Genomic DNA, 20,576 nt, shown 5'->3' on the forward strand with positions numbered 1-20,576 from the left:
AATTTGGAGTTTTACTGCTAGGGTTAAACTTATACTTGGTGTAATCCACCCATAAAACAATTAACAGAGGTTAATGGATTAAGTGTTTGTACTTCTTAGATCAGATAATCATGAAACCTCAGGGTACATACATATTTTATGGTCTTTTCAAGTAGCTTGCATGAGACATCATGTACTTCCCTTGTCAACATTCCTATGAGCATTTATCCCTCACCTAAACAATGTGTAACAAAGAGGAACTAAATCAAAGCACTCCAAAGAAGTGTACATTTTCCACGGACGTGTACTATTGCAAAACAATAAACTGGGATGATGGTTTCCTAAAGTCTTTTTCACCCATGATGTCATCAAGTTATTCAAAGTGCTTGTTTCTGGGCATAATATGAGAAATCTTAGAGCTATGTTTACACAACTATTTCTATTACAAGTTATAACTTACACAAAGCCATGGGCTTTTCTTAAATACCATAATTATTAAAGTCGGGGACCCCCATTTATTTGTGGTTCACTAAGTTCAGTAACTCGATTAAGGGCGTCATATAAGCATAGCTTTTGTCCCCATCGACGCTTGCTCTTTCAAGCATTCAAAAATGCTCATTGATTAAGCCCAGTAGCTTCTTTCTGAGGATGAAAGTCACACCGAATGCCAAACATTATTTTCATTGATATCATTGTGCTAGACCAAGCAAAGGTATGGAGTTCCATCTTTCACATTCGATGAAGCTTCTTCTTTCATCTTATAAACGAGTTATTGAGACAAATTTTCACTACATAAACGAGTATAGACTTTTCTTCCAATAGAGACACTTCTCATATGAATAAAACAAAATTTGCTACTGAGACATAGTTACTCATTTTTCTATAACTCCATTTAATGGAGAATATAGAAGTATTCAAATCCTTGACACCTTTAACATAAAATATCAATATCATAGAAATTTGATATGCTCGAATTCCAAATGTTAGCTTTAACAAATGGTCTAGAAAATATATGTGGAGTGTGATGTGGACAACTTGACAATGACATACTAACAAGCACCACCAACAAATGGCCATCTAGGGAGGGTTGGCAAGTGACACTTATCATACGTTACCTAGTTTGTTTATGTCTTCTCACTTTCAATTCCAAAAACTTAGAGCTATGTTCCCAAAACACTCTAGTGACAAGAGTGTAAATAGTCAAACTAGACGTTGCCTTGAACAAAATATCTAGCATAAACATATACTTTGCTTCACTTAAAAGCAACGCTAGCCTATAAACATCCCCTTACCTAAGATGCCCACAAGTACTAATACACACATAAGAAGGTTCGTCCACACCTTTAATGAGCTTGTAACTATTCCATAAACACATTTGAAGGTTAAGGATAAAATACCTATCAAATAAACACCCCTCTTCTTAGATCCTTACTTGAAGCAACCATAGTAGTTGGGTTATTTTCAAATCATACTATTATATTATGTTTTAACATGTCACTTGTTTTCTATTTTAGTTGATATTGTATCATTGCCATATCCATACTTATTATCTAGTGACGTTTGTGATGAGATCTCTAATGCATTCATAAAATTTAATTGATTTCTTGATTATAACAAGCTTGTAGGCATTCTCAATATCACTGTCAATCTTATATTAGCATATTTAAAGACCTAGTTATTCAATGAGAAAAGTTATCCCTTTAGGATATTAGGGTGTTCTTGTTAGGGCACGTATTCATGAAAACTAGTTGTTACATTTGCCATTAGAGTATTGCATCTAATCTTTATCCAAACTAGAAGGAGAGAAGAGTGATACCTTCTTGAGTAGTTTGACTTATATGATGAAAGAGGTCAGCATGGTAGTGATTAAAGTGGGAGGGGAAGTATTAGGAACCAACTTAGTCTCTAACCTATTTTGAAGAATCATAACTAGGGGCTAAGTTGCATGTTGGTTGTCTCATTCTTTTGCCAATTGTAGAATTATCGATATTGAAAGTGGTACTGATGTTGGTTGTGTTACGAGGGCTTATTCACATACACGTGTAGCTTGGCTCCCTTTTAATCCATGTTAACCACCAAGCTTTCTATGACCATTTTGATGGCAATGTGAGAATAATATCTAGAAAACTTTTGCTACCTCTTGAAACTCTAATGCCACTTTTCTAGATGGCTAACTCTTTGTGACATACTCTCATAGAGTTCTCATTTGCAAAGGACATATCGACTTCTTATTGCTTCTAGAGTTATGTGGAGATGCCTTGAAAACCTATAAGCATCAAAACCTAACGGAGCACTTTAGAATCAACCAACCTTCATTAATGTGACCAAGTTTAGATGACTACCATTCATTGAAATGCATGACTTGTGTGAGAACATCTCAATTTAGGATTATCTATTGTTTGAGGTTCAATGCAAACCTTCTAAGTACATATCTTTACTATCAACAATCTACATTTAAACTGTGTTCCATATGCAATGGGAACATGTATTTTCTTAATTGATATGTTAGCTACTAGTAGAATTTTCATCCTAACTTCCACTTTCATAGTTGGACCACACACTTTCGCAAATCATGTAGAAGATTTAGCTAATCCCAACTAAGATCGTATATGTGCATTCACTAGTTGTCAATTAAGACAAATAGAAATAATGGAGAGAGAGAGAGAGAGAGAGAGAGAGAGAGAGAGAGAGAGAGAGAGAGAGAGAGAGAGAGAGAGAGAGAGAGAGAGAGAGAGAGAGAGAGAGAGAGGCAGAGGGAGAGGCAGAGGGGGAGGGGGAGGGGGAGGGGGAGGGGGAGGGGGAGGGGGAGAGAGAGAGAGAGAGAGAGAGAGAGAGAGAGAGAGAGAGAGAGAGAGAGAGAGAGAGAGAGAGAGAGAGAGAGAGAGAGAGAGAGAGAGAGAGAGAGAGAGAGAGAGAGAGAGAGAGAGAGAGAGAGTGTGTGTGTGTGTGTGTGTGTGTGTGTGTACTATTGTGTGTAAATTGCCATATTACACTAATTGTTATGATCATGATAGTTAGAGTATCCTTCTCTTTCCAATAATTTAGGTGGATTGATTTTCCAATGATGCTTAGAGAGCAAGTGGGTAGAGACACAACCTATCTCTACCATTAGAAATTATGTGATGGTGCTAATCGGCTTATAACAAGTCTCTTAGTTGTTCCTACAATTGGAAAATTAGACACCTTTCAATGCACATTATAAGAAACTTCATGCAATCTTTTTGGATGCATTCAAAACTAGCATAAATCAAACATAAATTCTTTGCTTCTAGTGCGATGTCTCTAACAAACCATCTTAAACAAGATGGTTTTTTGGTACTAGGGGAAGAGAAGTGCAAACTAGGGATGGGAAAATCATCCAAATGATGACAATGTTCTTAAAATTTCACTTGAACAAGCAAAGAGACAACAAAAAAATATGTAGCTTGTTGGCGATAAGCATAAATCGTGATTTTTTAATGATTACTTTTGAATATTTTGGCTGTAGGCCATTGGTTCAAAAGCTAGCACTTGCAACAGGTGTGGTTTGTGTGTAGAGGGGTATTTCACCTCTAAATAGTGCATGGTATTGACATTTTGACTTGGAGCTTGAGGCATGTTCCCTTAGAGCCATTCCTTGTGTAAGTTTATTAACCTACATGATGGACTTTGCCCACATAGAAGTGCTAATTACGTAGACTCCCACCACGTTAGGAGAGAGGGAATGGAGGCTTTTATAGGTCTTGTCAATAATGGACCTTCATGATTTCACAACGTTTTCTCGAATGGGGTGGTTTGGCCTACCTCCATTTGAAGGGGTTACTCTATTGACACAACTTTTCCCCAGCAAGGATAGAGTGGAGGCCAACTTCAGTGGTCCACGCATAGGAAGACTCGACTACGATTACTTGTGCAAGCAAATTTAATCAGTAGAGGGAACGTCTACGTGAGGAAGGTATGTGATTGGGAAGTATTGATGTATGGGATGTTAGATGGACATGGCATGTAAGATTGGAATAAAGAACCCAAGACCTGGGAAGCTAGAACTTTCATTTTCTCCTGGGTTGGGCATCTCTGTTGTGTACAAGAACTTTGTATGGGTGACCCATCCTTAAGAGGTTAGTACACATACATAATGCGACTCAGGAGCTTCCCAATCATAAGGTCCCTTACGATGACGAGCCTATATATATATATATATTTATATATTTATATATAAGAGCACGTCCGTGGGACGCAGCTCTAACATAGTCCATCGCTACGTGGCGGGCGCCGAGGCCGCCACCTCGTCATTCCGAGCTAGTCGGGGCTGACACGTCAGCGGGGATGTGCGTGGTACGCGGCTGACGATGCGAAAAGTAAAACATTTTTCAAATCCGGCGCCACGTCACCGGCCCTATAACCTTTTTTTCAAATCCGGCGCCACATCAGCCGGCCTTTTAACGGTAGCCGTGTAACGGCAGTGACGGCCACACGACGGGCATTCTGGGCCTGCCCGTTACGTGACGTTCCGTCTCTCTCTCACACACACATACACATACACATACGTACATACATACATACATATGTCTATGTACAGCACCGACATGCTTTTTTCCACATGTTTACATGCATGCATGCATGCATCCATCCATCCATCCATCACCTCTCCCTTTCTAAGCAAAAACATCTCCTCACCTACCTAGTCCTTATAATATAAGCTACGTGGCTGCTACCTACCTTAGTCCTCATAATACAAAGCTAATATCACCTAGAGCTAGCTAGGCCTAAAAGGTCTAAGACCAAGAGCCTACAACATCCCTTTAACCTTATGCAAGAGCAAGCATAGTTGACTTCTTATTATTCCTTCCCACAAACAACAAGTCTTTGCACCCCTTTTAGGCCTCACATTCCACGTGGCATTCCCAATCTGTCTCTACACTTGATGATGCTACTCTCCCTTTGACTCCACTAGACTTACATTGAATTTGAATTGCCCCTCCTTCCAAAGGCCAAGTCTTTCTTTTGGGACCATTGCAATTGTCCCATGAAAAATCTTAGCTAGCTCTCAACATTTGTAAAACCTTTTTAAGACTTCACTCATTCTAAGGGAAAACTCGATTGACCATCACCCATCTTGACCGACCTTGTAACAAAAGAAGTCTACACTTATCTTGCGAAAAATCTTGACCAACTATCAACCCTCTTGACCGACCTGTAAAAGCGAAGACCAAAGAAAAACATTGATTCACTCTCGACCATCTCAAAGACCTTGTAAGAAAGTACACTACCTTGGCATTAAGGAAAAGCTTGACTATTTCTCGATAGACCTTGTCAAGGAGAGGACCGCATTTCTACTCTCTTATGGCATTCATGTTTGAATCAATCCTCCATTTGATTTTCTTTTCCTTTTTTTCGAGGGTGTAAGCAAAATAATAGTAGTGTCTTGCCTTGAGCTCCAAGTGACACCATTAGATTACACACGCTTGGGATCCTCGTCCAACCATTCTCATCATAAAAGGAAAGCCTCTAACTAGAACAACCAATAGGTTTTCTTTCCCACATAGAGTGTTAGTTGTTTCTACACGTCACACAGTGGCAAAGTTAGACTTGAAAGTAGAATCCTCCCATGCTCAACAACTTTGGGTATTAAGTTTGGTTGGCTCATGTGCTATATCTCAATATACAATAAAGCATGCATACATTTAGTATGGTGGTATACTTACATTGGCATATTTACATTAGTATGGTAATCATATTTACATTCTATCATAGCATCCAAAAGTTAGTTCTAACTTTCAAAAGCTAGCTTGTTGCATGTAACTACCTTAGAGTTTTAGGCAACTAGTAATTGGATAGAGGCATGTGCCTTTTAGTAATGTGCCATAAGGAATAATGGAAGGGTTGCACAATATGCTCAAAAAGAAAAAGATCTTTATTTTGTCCTTACATTCATAAGTTTTTGGTGGCTTGGCCACTCAAACACTAGTGCACACCTACTCTTGTAGGTATTCTATCTAACATAATGCATTTCTACTTCAAAGGTACTGTCAAGGGCTCTAAGCACTAAGGTTTTCAAAAAAATAGTGTAAGTTGGCATTTAGAACTTACTTGTAAGACATGAGATGCTAAACTTCACTCTTACACTCTTTTGAGATATTACAAGTTTAAATATCCATGAGTTCAAAAGGTTGCTTGGACTTGTACACAAACACACAAAGTTACAAGATAGTGTCAAGCATGTGCAAGTTGTGCCAATAATTGTGGTAGACACACTTCTTAGATTTCATGCTAGCTCTTTAAAGGGGTCAAAGCTCTCTCTCTCTCTCTCTCTCTCTCTCTCTCTCTCTCTCTCTCTCTCTCTCTCTCTCTCTCTCTCTCTCTCTCTCTCTCTCTCTCTCTCTCTCTCTCTCTCTCTCTCTCTCTCTCTCTCTCTCTCTCTCTCTCTCTCTCTCTCTCTCTCTCTCTCTCTCTCTAGACCTACATTTGTGCCATTTATCCAAGGATTAACTCTTCTAAAAATTTCATGTTTTTTGCATTACCTAATTATAGACCTTTCTACACTATTTTGCTATCACATAGGTGAGTCACTCACTTTTCTTGATTTGAAAAACATTACCTAACATTTGAGTTAATTATCTTGCAATGTTTTTGCTAGCATTTTTAAGATTTGTAGGCAGTTGAATTACAATCAAGACTTTAAATTTCAAGGCTACATTCTTGGAAATGTAAAAAATCATGGTTTGCTTCCTACTAGTTGTATTAAAAAACACCATAAAACTAATATGCTTGATGTTATGTGAAATCCTCTTGAGAGCTTATGAAAATGGTAGAACATTCGAGGTCCTTTAACTAAGAAAATTCTCTGATATTGTCGAAAGATAATGTATATATGTTTGAATGTATTCATTAATAGTCTTCTAATTACATGCTTCCTACCACTTTAAAGACATGCATGATCAATTATCAAGTTTTCAAAGTAGACTTCGTCTCTTTAGAAACGTTGTAAATACTTAATATATTAGTCTTTCACATCAAAGATTGGAGGCTTGAGACCGCCATTGTTAGCATTGCCTTTGATAGTGCCGTTACCACTCAACTAGCACTACACTATCCTACCTCACAAACACACACAAAAACTTCTTAATGGGAATAATCTTGTTGCCTCTCTAGTGATTTTTCTCAAGACTAAAAAATAAACACTGTACACACACAAGATAAACTTCACCCATGCAAGATGCATGCATGCATACAAATGTGCAATCATCTATACATGCTTGAAGTTATATGTATGGCATTGTAATTGGGGACTATTGTCCATGAGTTTGCCAACTTTTCGACACCTTAAGCTATCACACACACACACACACACACGCACACGCACGCACGCACACGCACACACACACACACACACACACACACACACACACTCTCTCTCTCTCTCTCTCTCTCTCTCTCTCTCTCTCTCTCTCTCTCTCTCTCTCTCTCTCTCTCTCGTTCCACCTTTCTATGTGAGAAGTGTAATTCAATTATTGGAAGTCATCATTTTTCCAATCTCAAAACAGTCCTAGATATTCGAAAGCTCACTCATTTCAACAATGTCACTCGTCATCCAAGAACATGCAAAATCCTTGAAAGCTTCTTCATTCACACTAAGCCACAGCTGTAAGCCAATTTGAAAAAGGATTCTTTTGCGTGAAACCACAAATTTCTAACTATGTTATTGAAACACGACCTCCACAAAAGCTTTACTAAAATTTTTATTTGTTCTTGGATACTTGAGCCTTTCTATAAACACTTGGAAAGTGCCCATTTAAGTTAAGCAATATAGCACACATAAAGTACTTAACATGAACATGCCACGACCCAGTGTTAACCTCTAGAAGCGATTAATTTCTTTAGAACCCCATGTAGAGACAAGGATGATTTGAACTCATCTCCTTGCTTCTCACAGAGATTGTACTTTCTAAAAAAAGGAATGCTTTGGGTGTTTGTGTAAGGCTTGAAGTTCAGATATATTGTCCATTGCTTTTTAATCAAAATCACATGACCTCCCCTCTTCATTTATGGCATAAAATGTTCTCACTATTGTAAGGCAAGATGTGTGAACCACTACCTTAAATGACATGTACCACTTGCAATTCATCACGCACATTTGTAGGATTGTGTATACACCCATAAAAGAATGATAGCATTACATAACTCCTTTACCATTAACTTTTGTGAAGCATAGTTACAGAATCTACAATTGACAAGCATATGGTGCCTTTAACTCACATGCTTGCATAGTATGGTAGTCAAGCTCACCAAGAGCATCCAATAATATTTTGTGCATTTTATTTTGTACTTTCCACATTAGAATAGTGTAATGTGAATTACAAAGGAAGGCATCAAACTGGGAACGCATCTCCTTGATTCTTTTCCAAGAAACATGCACAATGCTACAATATAGTCTAGGTTAAAGTAACCATGATGGGGATAATAACACTTGGGAAACATAAAGACAAGTTAAAGTCAAATGTTGGATATAAATAGGATGTTTATATGAGCACAATATTGGACACAAGAGAGAAAGTTTAGTCATAGTTGTAACAATTAGTCTTTTAAATTAGATTGTAGGTTTTTGAAGGGATTCACAAGTATGTTAAATGAATGGGACTCATAAGCATGTTAAATGAACTCTTTATTTATGCTACATCTTCATGTTTAAGTCTAGGTGAATGGTCATAAACAAGAATAAGTGGAATAATCACACTTTAATGCTATTCTCCATGACCATCACGAACTTATAATCATGATTTTCACCAAGGTGCCAGTAGGTCGACTTATAAAGAAAATTTATCTCTTATTTTGGTTATAATAAGGGATTTACACAGATCTTATTCTTTTGTTGCACTCATAAGGGAGATGGTTATTCTTGTGATGGCTTTAAAGATTGATATAATTATCACAAATTAAAATCATGCTATTAAAATGAAATGTTTGGACAATGTTTATGAAGAGGCTTATCATATGTGATTGATTGTTGAGACTTATTTCTTGTTACGTATGCAATTGAGTAAATCTAGCTATTAATGTATCCTCTTTACAAATATGTATTTGATGAGTCACATCCATATAAGTTGTTTACTCTCATGCAAAAGACACTTGTAAAGTTAGGGGGTCACAAAAATCTTTGTTTGCTAAAAGGTATGCAAGGTTCTCACTCCAGTCACTAAAGGGCAACTCTTCTTTGTATTGAATTGTTTTTATAAATAAGAGCATATGAATATGATGGCTTGCACTTGAAAAATAGCAGATTTGGTGATTTTTAATACACCTTTTCAATTAAGATATTCACTACATGGGTTGTTATGAGAATCCAATACATATCACCTTAAAGGTTATTTTTAGTAAGAAAACTTAACCAATTTAAATACCATTTGTGCTACTATTTCACTGTTTGATTTTACTCTCTAATATGATTAACTAATGGAGGTATCCAAGTTAAATGAGATCTAAATGGCACAAACACAATAAGGAATAAAGCTAGAGCTTAAGGTTGATGATTAGGTTTGTCATACATCCCATCTCTTACATAGACATGCATATACAATTACCAAGCCCCCAAGACTAACATACCTCATTTGTAAAATGTGCTCAGTTCGGTGTGTGGCATGTGCTCCATTCTCCACTCCTTATGCACACATGCGCATGCACGCACGTGCACACATGTGCATGCGCGCGCACGCACACACACACACACACACACACACACACACACACACACACACACACACACACGCACGCACGCACGCACGCACGCACGCACGCACGCACGCACGCACGCACGCACGCACGCACGCACACACACACACACACACACACACACACACACACACACACACACATGAATGTACACACATAGGTGGAGACATAAAAATGAAGGCAAGTTTATGTGTGTATCTCCCACCCCCCCTTTGTCTCCTTGTGCTTCCACATAGTAAAGGAATTTGGCTATGATGAGAGCCCATCATACATGCGTGCAACTCATCACCATTTGCTAGCGTGTTATTTGAGGTATTTAAATTTTGTTAATTGATCTTATTTATGTGGCATTTACAAGGTTCATATCACACTCATGCTATTAGTCATGTACTAGTTGCACATGTAAACTCATCTAAGTCTATTAGTTATGGTTGCAGATAACATGTAAAACTTATTTGATAGTACACAAAGCCATGAGCAAATTTGAGATACTCAAGATGGGTAGGGTATTGGAGGAGATTTTGAATAACTAATAAATACTACATTGTTCAAAGAGCAGCCTTGTTAAATGTTGCAGTAGGACTAAATGAATTGTTAAATGCTATCACTAGTTGATTAGCTAAGGCATAGAACCACTTTGAGATAAGTAGCCCAATGTAGAAAGTTGTGGAGGAAAGGATCATACCATGGTGATTTTTGGCCCATAAATGAGTGGGAGTCCTTGGTCTATTTTCTTTCAACATTCCCTTTTGTTGCTCGATAAATTTCTTCTATTAGTGTGATGCTTGAGTAAGCTCATTGCATACGTAAAAATGGTTTGAATTTGGTTCCAAGTCAAGGGTGTGTTATGTAGAGGGAGATGTGCCATTGGAATTTTGTCCTAGTGAGCATAGCCATGTATTATTAATGTAATGTTGGAGGACATAGATCTTATAGGGGAGAATACTTGGGACTGTGAATGTCTATGGGTAAATTTCTATGTAAAATATAGGGTATTTTTTAAGAATGGGAAGAGTTTATTTTCATGGTTGTGTTGTTGGGTTCTCTTCTACTAAAGAGGCAATTGTCATAGTTGTGGCAATCTTGGGCATAATTGTAAGTTTTTCCATTTTTGTATCAACTTGTTAATTATCATCAAAGAAGGGATTGAATTGGAAACTTGGTGGGGGGGAGAGAATTCATGGCTATGGAGGGCTTTGTTCTTGTATGGTGAAGAGGTAGAGGGTGGGGCTAGATCTTGGGATGCAAGGATAGGGACAATTGTGAGGGAGGTGGTTGTTGATATTGTTGTAAGAATCATGTTTGCTACCTATATCTTAATCGTTGTTGTTGGCTATTATTGAAGCTTTGTGCTTAATTATGCTACAATATCAAAACTGCTTTATAAGGCCTTAGTTATGTGGGAATGGAGCAATGAATGCCAAGCTTTGTATGAAGTGCTTAAAAAGGCTCTAATGATCACTAAGGAGCCCATTTTTGAACAAATTCATCGAATATCTGTTGTCCACATTCTTGGTCTTGAACAAAAGTCTAGCACTTACTATCCTCAAGCAAACGGCCAAGCAGAATCCACTAATGAGATATTTGCTAGCATCCTAACCAAGACTGACTTAGCCTCAAGATCGGATTGGGATCATAAGCTTATGGCAACACTATGGGCTTATTAAAGAGCTTACAAGTTGGTCAATCCAATTTAGGCCAATTGAAACCAATGTAGTCTTGCAAGTCGATTTTCTCATCCCTAGTCTTTTTATATCCAATATTAAATTACAAAATCAAACAATGCATAAATGACTATAATAATCAATTGCGGCTATAACTATGCTTGTTGTAAGTATACATAATTAACTAAATCTAATAAATGGTGAGTCAATGGCCATGTGAGGAATATGATGACCGCCAGCATACCTAGTGTAGATGTGCAGACTCGTCTAACTAGTTGTTTTTCATCCTTTTTTGTTTGGTTCCCATCTTTGGTTGTCTTTGGGCTTTTGGATTGAACATGGCTATGGTTCATGAAGGGTTGGTTGATTGGGAGTGGACTCTTTTTGGGAGCTAGAGTTGACATCAACCTTGATAGTGCTCTCGTGCCTTTGGAAGGGCCTTATATACCCATCAAAGCATTGTGAAAATTTACCAACGATTTTGCTTCTACCATTTGGGCCATCTTCGATGATGTGTGGTGGCAAGAGGGCATCATGGTCCACATTGGGATTTGTTTTTAGGTCTTCACTAGAATTGAGGGGATATTGAGGTGGTGGGGTAGGGGTAGTACTAGCTGGCATGTGCCCCATGGCTAACCCCCTAAAATGAAAGCAGAGATGACTTTTGCATATGAGAACTACAACTAGATTTGTTTGTCATCATAATTGACATTAAAAGTCTCTAGATATTTGAAAGTTCACCCTAAGAGTGTCTTGATTCTCACCTCTTCTCTATTTGGCAAAACATAGAAGATGAGAGGAAGGCTTTCTATTTACATTGCTGACATTAGTTTACAATTCCCTAACAAAGAGTATGGTCTGCACTCGTAGGAGTTGAGTTCAGCTAGCTATGACTAGCTTGACTGTTACTAGGTAATATTGTTATTTTATGGTGAGTATCAATATTAGCAAGATCATTGATGATAGTATATGATGAGAAGTATGTTGGACTGGCAAGACTTGGCAACTCTATCTTTTAGTAAATAACTCTCAAGAAAAAGTGGGTGGTGTTTTAAAACACCATTGGAACTCCTTCCGATTAGTCATCGCAAGTACTGGTTTAGGGTTACATTACTAGACCATGTCATAGTACAAAGTCTTCACAAGACAAAAGATCAAATAAAACCTGCAAAAAAAAACCTTCATAAATTCAAATGAAAACTAAAGTATATTTAATGAAATTTGAACGTCATTATCATCATTGTAGTCAAAACTCAATAGTTAACAAAATATAATTTAAGGAAATGTGATATTGAAGGCATTGTTACTTACCCTTCATATGCTTGTGAACTAAATTTGCATGTTCCATAGGCTTGATTGTGCCTTCTCACATGCTGCCTTTGGTATCTTCACTTTTTTATGCTAAACTTGTCCATTTGATTTCCATGCCCAAACAATTGAATCAACATGTTCCCATACCTTTGGGTCTCTGCCTTATTCTCCATCCAATACTTATTCCAACAATCATGATAAACCTCTACATCAGTCATACCCTTCCTTTTTGCACATGGTGCTGCAATCAATTGAATGCAAAGGTACATAGATTGTATGATGGGTTCATCTTGAGAGCCTAAGCTGATTATGGTGATTTCTCTAACATTGCAATATGTGGGCATGGAAGAAGGGTCTGGTTGTGATTGCCAACTGAGTTGTGTTTGTTGTTCCAATTGTCCATACCGTGATAGACTTGATAGAAATGTATGGTTCCATCATGGGAAACTCATGTAAGTAATGCCCTAGTGGGCAATAGTTTTTAATGAGACTATTGTTAAAGTGTCCAACCATCCAAGTTTCTAATTCTAGGTTGCTTGTTCTATTGATGATGTAAACATGGTAATGTCTGAGGTCTTGGAGCTTGAGCTTTTCTTTATGGCCCTTGATTGAGTATAAGAGCACTGACCAAGTTTGTCAAAGGTTCTCTATTTTATGTGCTTGTCAAACCAGACCTTTTGTCTGGCCTTCTCAACTAGTAAGACATGTGTAGTTAAGAGGAGGGTTTTTGTTAAGTATTCCAATTTCACTAAGTACAATTCTTAAATTTTGATATAAAGAATAGGAAGCATGAGCTTGACATGCATGATTATGTTAATTTTGTATGTGAGCATGAAGGAGGTTTGTTTTGTAGTTGTTTTAAAAGATAGTTTGATAGGTCCATAAAGGTGCTACTATGAGCTTATGATCCCAGTTTGATCTTGAGGTTGTAATCATTTTGGTTAGTACATTAATGATGACGACTTTATTTTTGATTTTGCATGGCCATTGGTTTGAGCATAGTATGGGTTAGAATTCTTATATTAGGATTAAGAGCATGGATAGGAGGTGTTTAATGATTGCATTTATGAAATGAGTTCCAGGTCATTGACAATCTCAATGGGGCAGTCAAATTGAGAAATGACTTGCTTGCATAGTAACTTTTCCATAGTTTGAGTGTCATTCTTTGCGAGTGGCCCTAGCCTCTATCCATTTGTCATGTAATTTGTGGCCACAATGATGTAGCAAGCCTAAGTAGGAGTAGTGAGCAACAAGGCTAATGGGTCTCACAAAATCTACCCTTCGACTTTTCAAAGGCTTAATGAGCAATCACAAGAGAGTTCCATCTTATCCTTTGAAATTTGCATTTTGCACTCATCACAATGCTTGACAAAGCATACTATGTTTTTGAATAGTGTTGGCAACTAGAGCCAAGAGTGTAAGATCTTCCTTACCATAGCACTTGCATCAAAGTGACCTTCAACAATTTCCATGTGTGCTTCTTGGAGAAATTACTCAATCTTCTACTCACATACGCATTGGTGAAGAAGATTGTCCTGCTCAAATTTATATAATTGTCAGACAATCATTTGATAGGGTCATGTCTTGACATACAAGCAATGCTTTCTCAATAGGTCATTCTTGTAATCTATTCTTTTGGATGTAGACTATGTCATCTCCACAATAAGGTGTCAAATCTACCTTAAATAGTTTAGCCTCCTACTATATTCTGAATAGGTAGCATCAGGAAGGTTGTCATCAACTCTAGTGGTGTAACATTCCTTCCCGCCATGGCTTAGGACATCCCGAGCTTTCCTCGCAGACCTATCACCCTAAGAGGGTGGCACACCACACTAACCTTTCACAAACTTAATCCTCAGAACTTAACAAGTATGGGATAATGTTCCTTAGAACTTGACCCATCTCCCAAATTTTTAGTACAAGCACCTCACATCATCAAGAAAGATAGACACATCATTAGGGATAGATTAGTTAGCTCATGAGTGAGTTGTGCATGTACATTTGTGGGCTGGGCACATGAGACATTTTTATACATTTTTTTAGTTCTTATTTTTGAGGTTTTTGGCATTTGTTGGCCGGTCAACTTTACTTATAGGCCATTATGATGTTGGCCGACCAGATGCACTTTTTGGATGGTCAACTTTACTTATAGGCCATTATGATGTTGGCAACCTTGATGCATTTTAGGCATTATTTATTACCTATTTATTCTTGGCTATCTCCTCCACATTTATTCATTACTTTTTAGTCATTGAGAGCAAGTTTTATTGGAGAGAATGAGCTAGTATTTTCATTTTTGAAAATATAAAAGTTTTTAAATCCTTTAAACACCAAAAAAAGTTGATGTCATCGTTAATGGTGTCGCCATCTCACGAATCAATGTCAACTAAAAGCTCGTCCTCACCAACTCCTCCTCGTGATCATCATCGCGATGGCATTGAAGTTCCATTATCACCACATGATTTTGCCTTAGTCTATCATCATGGAGGGATTGAACAGATGACTATCATAGTGTGAAGAATGAGACACTAATAATAGCCTTTGCTAAGGGTATATAAGCCTTAGTTAGGGCTTAACAAAGCTAGCTTTTACCTTGCAATTTTTTTTTCCCCATACAGAGAGAGAGAGAGAGAGAGAGAGAGAGAGAGAGAGAGAGAGAGAGAGAGAGAGAGAGAGAGAGAGAGAGAGAGAGAGAGAGAGAGAGAGAGAGAGAGAGAGAGAGAGAGAGAGAGAGAGAGAGAGAGAGAGAGAGAGAGAGAGAGAGAGAGGAGGAGGAGGAGAGAGGAGGAAGAAGAAGAAGATAAGAAGAGGGGAGAGGAGAATAAGAGATAAGAAAAGTAGAGAGAGATAAGGATAGGAGGAAGAGGATAAGCAAGAAAGAGTGCCACTATCAACTCCCATGAATTGTTGTCACAAGCGCAAGGAGGTCGCAAACACCATGCAAGGACCCACATCTTTCTCATCTTGCAAAGGCTTTGTTAGTATCTCTAGTTTCTCTCCTACCTTTTGGAAGCTCTATCCACATCCTTCAAGCCTCTAACACTTATCATGACAACCCATCCTTGTAAAGGCTCGTCTTATAAAGACCCTACCTAGCCTCTAGTAGCGACACTATTCAAGTCCAACAAAGTTGGGAGCTTTGTACATGAGAATTTCTTCACTCATGGCCCCCAATAAGCGAAGCTCTAAAGCAGGAAGCACTGGAGCTATGAATGGAGCCGTAAGCATGGACAACACGCTATCCCTTGTGAATCAATCCCAGGTTTTTCCAATTTGAATTAAGACAATATAACATTGTTTCATTAAATTATAACATGAGTTTCATAAATCAAGGGGATACATTTCACATTAAGGGATATTATAGGAATTAACGATATTAGAAAATTAATTTTGAAAGAGAAAAATGCATAACATTTTAAATACTAAAGTTTGTTTCTAGATAATAAAAGAAAACGAGATAGTAGAAAATAATGAGAAAGTAGAAAAATTGAAAGGTAGTTTTAAATTAAGCCAATTACATCAAGAATGAGATTAAACAATAGCCTTGGGAAAAAAAATCAATTAGAAATTTTGTATAAAATCTCCTCTTGACAAAATAAATGCATAAAATATTAAGGGTATCTTAGATCATTTAGAGATGGGAAAGGGAAAGTTAACTTAAAATCAAGAATTCATTTGTTATTTTAAGTTAAATACTTAGAAATTTTCTTTTGTTTTGTTGAGATAAATTGTGCTAGTTATCAAGGAAAAATTGAAATTCTTTACTGAAAATTTGATATTTTTGCTTTAATCCATTAGAAGACCTTAAAAAAGGTAATTTAGCTAAACCTACCTAGTTTATGGATGTATGATCCTTACCCAAGGGGGCAAATACAAGGGTCTATTGATCATTTCTCTGAAATATTAGAAACTTAAACCCCTTTCAAAATCAAGGTACACCTTCAATGAATTACTTAGCGATAATCCCTAAGTGAGTTTTCACTAGAAAGACTTGAAAGTCTTGATTTAGCTTCCCTAAACTAATCCAAGCCTTAGCCCCATTACATTAACACATTGAAAAAGATATCTAAATTAATCTATTAATCAAAGTTTACAATAGATTGATTGTCCAACCTTCAATAAGGGACTTAAACCGAAAGAAATTGCTGATCAAAGACCCTAAACAAATTAGGTAAGTGGACTATAGCTAGGGAAAACTTGATAGGAGTTACTAGCTCAAAGCTTTGGAAATCTTAGAGACTTTCAAGGGAAAGAGAAACCAAGTTGGAAGGTTAAAAGATTGCCTACTAGGTTAAATCCAACTTGTGATTACAAACATATTTGTGGTTTCGATAGTGCATACAAGAGATTGCTTGATGCACTTGAAAAAATATATTTGTATTATATAATTTTAGGATCCTAATTAAATCTAAATCACAATAGGATAAAAGAAATAGTCATGCTACATGTCCCCCAAGGCAAGCCTGCAAAATCCTATACCAAGGGGATTGGTTTTTTACCACCTCAAGGAGCTCGGATAGCGAGAGATCGCTCTGTAGGAAACTGTTGGGTAGGAGGAGGTGAGGGTGCTAGGTGGGCTTTGACTAGTAAATCCCTTAGCCTCCTAGGAATAGCACAACCCTTGCGAGACTTAGGATGGAATTTTTGAGAGCCCTATTACTATATATAGTTAAGGGTATAAATCTTGGTGGGAATAAAACCTTCAGATTGTTCTTCCATATGGGCAAAAGGTGGAATTGTATAAGACTCCTTAAGATAAATAAAAGCTATTTTTTTCAAAGGATTGTTTTCTCTTGTTGTGGATAATGACTTTAAATTATGTGAATGAACTATGTTTCCTAAATTAAAGAAGTTGGTTTTATATCTTCAAACATAAGCATGATAGATACTTAGTTAACTAGAGCTAAGTGAGGTCCCCGACAGATCCATCCTAAGGTGTGATGGTCTCGATGATCCGAGAGCTTCTCCAAAATTAAATATGTTAATTAGAAGTAAACGTTGACTAGGTAGAGATTAGCTAGAACCTTGACTACGTGTTGTTTTAAGGAATCAGAGTGAGACTATGCTCTATGGATAGAGGGGTTGATGTACCTATACTTCCCCTCATTTCTCACTCTCCTTGAACCAAGTGCGACATGAGTCAACTTTGGTTCAAGTGATCTAGCGCAAGCAAATACTCAAAGACTGATAAAAGAGAAAGGTGATCTTAGCTTAATTTAGAAACTTGAATTCGGACCGATTCTTTTAGGGGTTATGATTAGAACCTTTTGTTGCAAAGTGGGCTTGATAAAGCCTAGGTAACAAACTCCGTATTATTCTAAGGAGTACTTGGTGATGCTGCTTAGGAAAAGTCTCTCGATGGGCTATTGCAATAAATCAAAATTAATACCTTAGCCAATATCTAGCCTTAGGTCTAGGGTTAGATATGAAAGGCTAAGTTGTAACTTGCCAAGGATCTTTTTGCCAATCGTAAACATGTTTCGTTTGAGGTTTCCACCTCCCATCATCCATTGAGGATGTATACTCCTTGGCCACCATGGCATTGGGGTGGATTCCATACCCCTTCTCATAGCATGAGGAAGATTTCATGTTGCAGCCTCTCATGAATGATTCTCAGCCTTTGTATTCAAGTGGTAACATGATTCATGGTAGTCTAGCTACCTTGGCTATGGCTTTCTTGGCATTTTAGAGTATTTTTTTATTTTTAGTATTTTTAACTTGTTGTGGGAATTAGCTTCTTTACAATGGTATCAAAGCCTTGAATTTGATTCTTGGCAATGTTATTTTCAAGTCTAGATCCGGTTTACTAACACCATTCTGAGTAATTGGGGTTCAAGTTTTGGTTACAAGACTTGGTATAGTTCAAATTGTGACTAGTTGGGGTTTTTTGCAGTTAGTCTTGACCAATTTTAGAGCTCCTGGAGAAGATTTGAAGTGGAAATGGCATTTTGGACATTTCGACAGTTCATAGTCAAGAAGAGGCCCATTTTAGAGGTATTTGGTATACCCTTGGTATAATTGAGATGAGTGAAGACTAGAAAAAGACTTAAATAGGTCTACTTTTCACTAATCAAGAGTTACCTTTCTCTCTCTCAAGCTTTCTCACAAGCTTTCATAGAGATTCTTGTGTCAATATTTCTTCTTTCTTCCTTTTCTGCTTTAAGATGGCATAGGCTTCTTCTTGATATTATTTCCTACCCATTGAGCACCATACATGCTAGGAAAGCTGAGCAAAAGACCCCATGTGTACATCATGATGCATCAACGCAATTTGTGTTGAATTTCAACCATCAAATTCTTCATCTTTAGCAAGACATGTCACCTCTAGCTTCATTTGAGCTACAACCAGGGCTCTATACTCTCCAATACAGAGCTCTTGCTAGTTATATTTAAGCTCCCTCTCTTCTCTTGAGTTGTAGAAGCTTTATGGAAACCCTAGCTATGGTAGATTCAGGAGAGAGGGCTTTTGTGCTCCTTGGCCTTAGGAAGTTGAAGTCAAGTATATACATTCATAATTGAGTTGATATCGGAGCTTCTTGACAAGATTTTAAGCAATTTCTTCATTCCAATTCGGGGAAAAACATGGCAGCCACAAATTTCTTTAAATTTTTGCTTGAATGAGGCTCCAACCATGGGGTTTATGGTTTATTCAACTCAAGGAAGGCAAGACTAAATCCATACCACTAAGATTTGGCGAACATTGAAGCATATCATGAAGATTGAATGCATTTTCACTCTCTTGGACACTTGAATGTATGGTATCTTCTTTAGTTCTTGATCTTCATCAAGAATTAGTGCTTTTTCATTACTCAAAGGCTCTTCTCCTATGTTGATTGAAGTCATCTACCCAAGCATGGATTTCTTATAATCCATTGGAGTAATCTTCATTAATACAAGCTGAAGACATATTTGGGCAAGCATTACGGGACCAAATTTTGGTTGAAGATGAACCTACAACACTCAATCTTGATTAGTTTGGGGATGGATTATGTGGAGGATTGATTGGTTGTTGCCCATTCAATACTCTTTATTAGCAACAAGAGGTATTCCTACTACCAAATGCTCTTAATCTCTTTTATTATCCCATTGTTGAGCTGATCCTATTATTGGAAAGGGGAGATTAAGAGTAATCAATCATTGAGCTTGATATTGAAGAGTATAGAGAGCCTAACATAGAACATATTGTGACTATTTCATATTTCTTATATGTAGTAGATAGGGTGCATGAAACTTTAGTACAACAATGAATATCTTATTACAAAAATTTCTATATTAATCCATGATTAGAGCTTGATAGCTCCATACATAGAGGGGATATATATTCAGCTCCATTTTGAATCAAAAATCTCATTGATTTGATATCGAGAGCTCAAGATATTTCAGTTTTATTGACAGGAGGTATAGTGGGACAACACCTAGACAACATAACATGGTAACACTATTTGACATTATTTCACCTACACCTTTATAACAATTTGAAACCTCTTTAAATCTCCTATATCTCCATCTTATAAACTTCAAATTGAGCTATAGAGCACTTGATTGGAACTATAATTGGAGAGATACAAAGGATTTACTGATAGATAGTCTACTATTATAGCACTCTTTTTTCAATGGCCAGGAACAAGAAGAAGGATCTTGTTTTAGAAGCAATGAATGATGATGTTAGAGAGTTTCATGAGGGTTAAAACTATACTAATGAGGCTCAAAATCATGAGCAAATGGATGAAGACATTACTGTAGGAGTTGTCTACATAATGCATAAAAGGATTGAAGCTACTCATGAGCCACATATAGCCAATGACTATTTGTTATTATCCAAAGAGTTGCACCACATGAATGAAGGGATTTCTAATGGCTTGAAGAAATTGAATGAAGATTTGACAAAAATTAATGATGGATTGATTCCATGAGTGG

Source organism: Lygodium microphyllum, chromosome 19 (assembly GCF_053477565.2).
Source record: "Lygodium microphyllum isolate KBCC chromosome 19, Lygodium_microphyllum_v1.1.10, whole genome shotgun sequence".
Classification (NCBI taxonomy): Eukaryota; Viridiplantae; Streptophyta; class Polypodiopsida; order Schizaeales; family Lygodiaceae; genus Lygodium; species Lygodium microphyllum.